At 37.8% G+C, this 6,913-nt stretch overlaps 1 non-coding gene across 1 annotated transcript; it reads right to left on the reverse strand.

Annotated features, from left to right (window-relative positions):
• Positions 1–1,422: 1,422 nt before the first annotated feature.
• On the reverse strand, positions 1,423–1,577 carry LOC113363286. The gene has a single exon (XR_003365882.1). It is a non-coding gene; the product is annotated as a 5.8S ribosomal RNA (ribosomal RNA).
• Between the last annotated feature and the right edge of the window lie 5,336 nt (positions 1,578–6,913).

Here is a 6,913-nt window from a genome sequence, read left to right on the forward strand (position 1 = left end):
CTTCGACCTGACCGGGCATAGTTCACCATCTTTCGGGTCCTAGCGTGTACGCTCTGAGTGCGTCTCTTCTCGCAATGAGAGTGAGGCGCCTCGGGATTGCAAGCACGCATCCGTGGATGCGGTCTGTCATCCCTCAGTTTACTTAAGCAAACCTTTACGTTCATTGCGCCTTTAGGTTTTGTATTTCCCAATGACTCGCGCACATGCTAGACTCCTTGGTCCGTGTTTCAAGACGGGTCCTGAAAGTACCCAAAGCAATAGCATCGCTGACCGGTAATAGAGTCCGTCCGAGGACACGGCAGCTAACAGCTCGAGGTGGCATCGATGCCGGACCAGGTCCGACGGCCAATAACCGTCCGTGCTTGCAACCGGCCGAACGCTTAAAAGCGACCCTATACCATATCGTTTATACCGTCTGGCAGTCGGCCGGAGCACGCGGGGTCTGGCGCGAATAAATTCGTGACAGGCTACCGCCGCGGTCGTAGATCGACACCAAACGGGTCGCGACGTCCTACTGAGAGAGAAGTGCATGCCATCGCCGCCTAACGCATAAACCGACGGCGTATCGCAGGACGAATCCCGGTCAATCGCACGCCAATAAATGGAAGACAATGATAACATTGAATCTCTCCTTTCGATCTTTCGGGTTTCTCAGGTTTACCCCTGAACGGTTTCACGTACTCTTGAACTCTCTCTTCAAAGTTCTTTTCAACTTTCCCTCACGGTACTTGTTCGCTATCGGTCTCGTGGTCATATTTAGCCTTAGATGGAGTTTACCACCCACTTAGAGCTGCACTCTCAAGCAACTCGACTCTGAGGAGAGATCCTCTCGATACGCGCAACGGTCGCTACGGGCCTGGCACCCTCTATGGGTAAATGGCCCCATTCAAGATGGACTTGAACTCGCCGCAACGCACCGAGATAATCGGATCCTCCCTAACACTACATTTCCCAGCGTCCGTCTCCGGCCGCGGGATTTAGTGCTGGGCTCTTCCCTGTTCGCTCGCCGCTACTAAGGGAATCCTAGTTAGTTTCTTTTCCACCGCTTAGTAATATGCTTAAATTCAGCGGGTAATCTCATCTGCTCTGAGGTCGTATTATGATTATGATGTGCTCGCAAACGTTAGTAAGCAAGCGCACACAAAATCGACGAGGAACCTTTGAATCGTCCAAATTTGCCGGAACGAAACCGCATTTCGAAGAGTTCGGGTTTCCGGTTATCGGGAGGGTCGCAAGAATATAAAATCTCTAGGACACACAACCCGCCGTAATCCCACAGAACGTCAACGAACGGTAATGTCCGATGTTGCAAAGTGGACTGGCTCACACGTTGAGTGAATTATTTAAGAGCACGCATTTACGCGAAACTCCATCATTCGCCGGCAAGCCGTTTAAAGCAAGCGGCAGTCTGGTAATGTTATACGACTCTCAGCCAGAGGTGGTCCGGGAACAGTATCCGAGGACCGCAATGTGCGTTCGAAATGTCAATGTTCATGTATCCTGCAGTTCACATGTCGACGCGCAATTAGCTGCGTTCTTCATCGACCCACGAGCCAAGTGATCCACCGTTCAGGGTGATTTTATATATATTTATACATGTTTCGATCGTGATCCCCTCGAAATCGTTTAAGATAACTCGGGCGATTCTGAAACTAGTATGATTATTATGGTTACAATTAGTACACCGTAAAGCTTTCGCGTTTCGGTCCGAGATACAAAATCTCGTTTCAAAATTGAAATATGAATATTTCACTGTGTGTGAGATTGAAAAATCTGCTTTCGCTGATTTTTCATTTTCTTAAAACAACGCAATGAAGCGAATGTTCAAATTCGCACAATTTGAATAAAATGTGCAGAGTATATAGAATACTAACGCAAGCGTTTACTACAATCGACTTTAAAACACTAGACTTTCATCTAGCGCCCAAAGAATTGATTGAGCTATGCGTTTAAAGTATAATATTCAAAAAGAACGCCGTTTTCACAACGAACTTCGTCATTCGCTCAGGCATCTGGCGATACCGAGCAGATATACATGGCAGTGCTCTCACACAATGCATAAGAGCGCTAAGCGGTTGTAAACTGCGTCACGCTGCTTTTGCACACTGCGCAATATTTTGCGACTAGCTCCGGTCAAACGTTAATGAAACGAATGATCATTGCCAGAGGCTTTTGCCCACAGTATATTATACTATGGGAGCGCACTTGATTACAGCAATAATTTGTCGAGTAATCACAAGATTTCATATTTGTGGTCAGCAGACACAAATAATTTTAACTCGCACCGATCGAACGTTCATAAATGAATGATCCTCGGTGCGAGAAGCTTCGTCAGTTCTGCTGCACCACCCATCTATTTGACTTTAGTCCATTTGTAAAATCCTATATTATTAAAATATATAGATTTTATATTTGCGGTCCGCAGACCCAAATAATTTCAACTCGCTCCGATCAAACGTTCATAAAACGAAAGACCATCGCTGCGAGAAGCTTTGCTAGATCTACCACATTCACATATATTTGACCGTAGTCAATTTGTAAAATTCTATATTATTAAAATATATAGATTTCGTATTTGCGGTCCGCAGACCCAAATAATTTCAACTCGCTCCGATCAAACGTTCATAAAACGAAAGACCATCGCTGCGAGAAGCTTTGCTAGATCTACCACATTCACATATATTTGACCGTAGTCAATTTGTAAAATTCTATATTATTAAAATATATAGATTTCATATTTGCGGTCCGCAGACCCAAATAATTTCAACTCTCTCTGATCGAACGTTTAAAAACGAATGATCCTACCACCAGTTATCTATAGCCGCAAACCAGCATCCGAATATATACGGGGTATATAATTCTAGATGTGGCTCACAACATTATTAAAAGTTACGCTAATATATCATTGACAGACTAAAAGTATCGAATATGATGTAAAAACTACACCGGGGAATGATATCCGTACCCGCCCGAACAACATAGCGTACTTTAGCCTGAGCTTGCTCGCATCGCACTCGACACGACCTATTCCCCTATATAAGGCGCGCGGCCACAGCGTAGGTATTTGACTGAGTCCCAAGCGATGTGCATTTGACCTGCGGCGAGGGCCTGCTCGCGCTTACGGTGTGAATCGTCAAGACAAAAGTCTGGGAAAATTTCGAACTGTGAACCCTTATGATAGAAAAATTTTTGTCGAAAATTTTGTTACATGTTCAAACAGTTTTATATATATGGACAATATGAATTATAGTTAATTATTGAGTTTTTAGGTGTTTTTTGGGTTTTTTTAAACTTTTGTATAAAATTATGTATTTATTGATTTTTATAGATCTCAATGAATATAAAACGAATTTATATATAGTTATATTATTTTTTATAATTATTTGTTTAAATTTTCTAATTTTACAATAAATTTTCAAACCAGTTTTCCTCGATTTTCTCTTAAACCGTAAAGATACAAAAAACTTTGTTCGTACGAAAGATGCAGAATAAAATTACGAATAAAATGGTATATAAATGGTTAGGTGTGTTCATATAATTTTCTCTAGATTTTCCGATTTTTCCGAATTTTCACGACGGCAACTCGCCTGTAGGCCACACCGTTGGGAATTCGAAGTTGTGATATATGGGAAAAGAACTAAGAATTTTGAGACCTTTCTAATGATGTATAATAGTTTATATGTTTTCTTTAGAGAAATATCGAATCGTGAAGAGTATTGCTCCAACCTAGCCGCACTTTGCATTTTGACATGTTAACATCTACACATATTGCTCTATAACATAAAAACCGTAAAAGATACGAAAAAACTTTGTTCGTACGAAAGATGCAGAATAAAATTACGAATAAAATGGTATATAAATGGTTAGGTGTGTTCATATAATTTTCTCTAGATTTTCCGATTTTTCCGAATTTTCACGACGGCAACTCGCCTGTAGGCCACACCGTTGGGAATTCGAAGTTGTGATATATGGGAAAAGAACTAAGAATTTTGAGACCTTTCTAATGATGTATAATAGTTTATATGTTTTCTTTAGAGAAATATCGAATCGTGAAGAGTATTGCTCCAACCTAGCCGCACTTTGCATTTTGACAAGTTAACAACTACACAGATTGCCTTATACTGTCTAAACCGTAAAAGATACGAAAAAACTTTGTTCGTACGAAAGATGCAGAATAAAATTATGAATAAAATGGTATATAAATGGTTAGGTGTGTTCATATAATTTTCTCTAGATTTTCCGATTTTTCCGAATTTTCACGACGGCAACTCGCCTGTAGGCCACACCGTTGGGAATTCGAAGTTGTGATATATGGGAAAAGAACTAAGAATTTTGAGACCTTTCTAATGATGTATAATAGTTTATATGTTTTCTTTAGAGAAATATCGAATCGTGAAGAGTATTGCTCCAACCTAGCCGCACTTTGCATTTTGACATGTTAACATCTACACATATTGCTCTATAACATAAAAACCGTAAAAGATACGAAAAAACTTTGTTCGTACGAAAGATGCAGAATAAAATTACGAATAAAATGGTATATAAATGGTTAGGTGTGTTCATATAATTTTCTCTAGATTTTCCGATTTTTCCGAATTTTCACGACGGCAACTCGCCTGTAGGCCACACCGTTGGGAATTCGAAGTTGTGATATATGGGAAAAGAACTAAGAATTTTGAGACCTTTCTAATGATGTATAATAGTTTATATGTTTTCTTTAGAGAAATATCGAATCGTGAAGAGTATTGCTCCAACCTAGCCGCACTTTGCATTTTGACAAGTTAACAACTACACAGATTGCCTTATACTGTCTAAACCGTAAAAGATACGAAAAAACTTTGTTCGTACGAAAGATGCAATTTTCTCTAGATTTTCCGATTTTTCCGAATTTTCACGACGGCAACTCGCCTGTAGGCCACACCGTTGGGAATTCGAAGTTGTGATATATGGGAAAAGAACTAAGAATTTTGAGACCTTTCTAATGATGTATAATAGTTTATATGTTTTCTTTAGAGAAATATCGAATCGTGAAGAGTATTGCTCCAACCTAGCCGCACTTTGCATTTTGACATGTTAACATCTACACATATTGCTCTATAACATAAAAACCGTAAAAGATACGAAAAAACTTTGTTCGTACGAAAGATGCAGAATAAAATTACGAATAAAATGGTATATAAATGGTTAGGTGTGTTCATATAATTTTCTCTAGATTTTCCGATTTTTCCGAATTTTCACGACGGCAACTCGCCTGTAGGCCACACCGTTGGGAATTCGAAGTTGTGATATATGGGAAAAGAACTAAGAATTTTGAGACCTTTCTAATGATGTATAATAGTTTATATGTTTTCTTTAGAGAAATATCGAATCGTGAAGAGTATTGCTCCAACCTAGCCGCACTTTGCATTTTGACATGTTAACATCTACACATATTGCTCTATAACATAAAAACCGTAAAAGATACGAAAAAACTTTGTTCGTACGAAAGATGCAGAATAAAATTACGAATAAAATGGTATATAAATGGTTAGGTGTGTTCATATAATTTTCTCTAGATTTTCCGATTTTTCCGAATTTTCACGACGGCAACTCGCCTGTAGGCCACACCGTTGGGAATTCGAAGTTGTGATATATGGGAAAAGAACTAAGAATTTTGAGACCTTTCTAATGATGTATAATAGTTTATATGTTTTCTTTAGAGAAATATCGAATCGTGAAGAGTATTGCTCCAACCTAGCCGCACTTTGCATTTTGACATGTTAACATCTACACATATTGCTCTATAACATAAAAACCGTAAAAGATACGAAAAAACTTTGTTCGTACGAAAGATGCAGAATAAAATTACGAATAAAATGGTATATAACTCGATATATGTCATAATATATTTTTCATGAGATTTTTCAATTTTTACTTTAAATTAAAAAATGTTTGAAATTTTTCGCTGACTTTAAATTCATTTGCGGGTTATGCTTTTTTTTACAATATTGTTTCAAATGATGTAACAAGTTAAATTAGCGAGGTGCCTCAATATGCAAAAAATTGGCCCACCCTATTGATATTTCTTAGTAAAACCCGTATATTTAACCACAGTTTTCTAAGAAACCAATGAATAGAGCGGGCCAAATCATTATAGAAGTAAAATTAAGCGATATGGGCACCTTTTCATATGAAATATATGTGTTATTTAAATGAATTTTGACTTCAAAACCATATATCGCAAATAACTCTTTAGCCAGCGAAATTTTCAATAAAATACTGTTTTTAATATTAATTTAGGCATGTGAATAATTCAAATTGTGAGTTATATTTTGATTGAGAGTTTGTACGGGGGTTTTTAAATCGGGTTTAGTTTGTTGTTATTTATTTCCATCAGAGTGCGCTAGTATTTTTTTATAATAATTCTCGAAGTTTCGAAAAGGATATATTAATGTGAAAAATTGGCATAAATCTTCATTCAGTTCTCCAGTTAGACGTGAAGTATCAATGGCGAATTCTTATTTAAATTCAGGCGCAAGTGCTAGTAATTTGAATCATATGCGCTCGCATGATCAAATTACATTTGGGGAAGCAAATGAATTTACTGGAGTAAATCTTCCGACAAGTATGGAAATTATCAGGTATTATTTTTATTTGGCCGAAGAATCAAAAAAACAAAATAAAATGTTTTCATATAAAACATTTACTCCAAATGTGGTAACGAAATTGATTCAGACGTGGGAAAAAATTGATATTCCAATTATGGAGAAACGAAGTATCGCTAGAAAATTGAACCGATTGATTGATAAATATAAAAGTACAAATAAAAGCAAGTCTACCCAAGCATCATTTCAGGAGTTTGTAGAATCCACGAAAGAATTATTTTATATTGGAAAATGCAAATGCGATTTGCGAAGATTACTGTGTTCTTGTG

Source organism: Ctenocephalides felis, unplaced genomic scaffold, assembly GCF_003426905.1.
Source record: "Ctenocephalides felis isolate EL2017-DRISC unplaced genomic scaffold, ASM342690v1 CF-g0.4_SCAFFOLD_00292, whole genome shotgun sequence".
Taxonomy (NCBI): domain Eukaryota; kingdom Metazoa; phylum Arthropoda; class Insecta; order Siphonaptera; family Pulicidae; genus Ctenocephalides; species Ctenocephalides felis.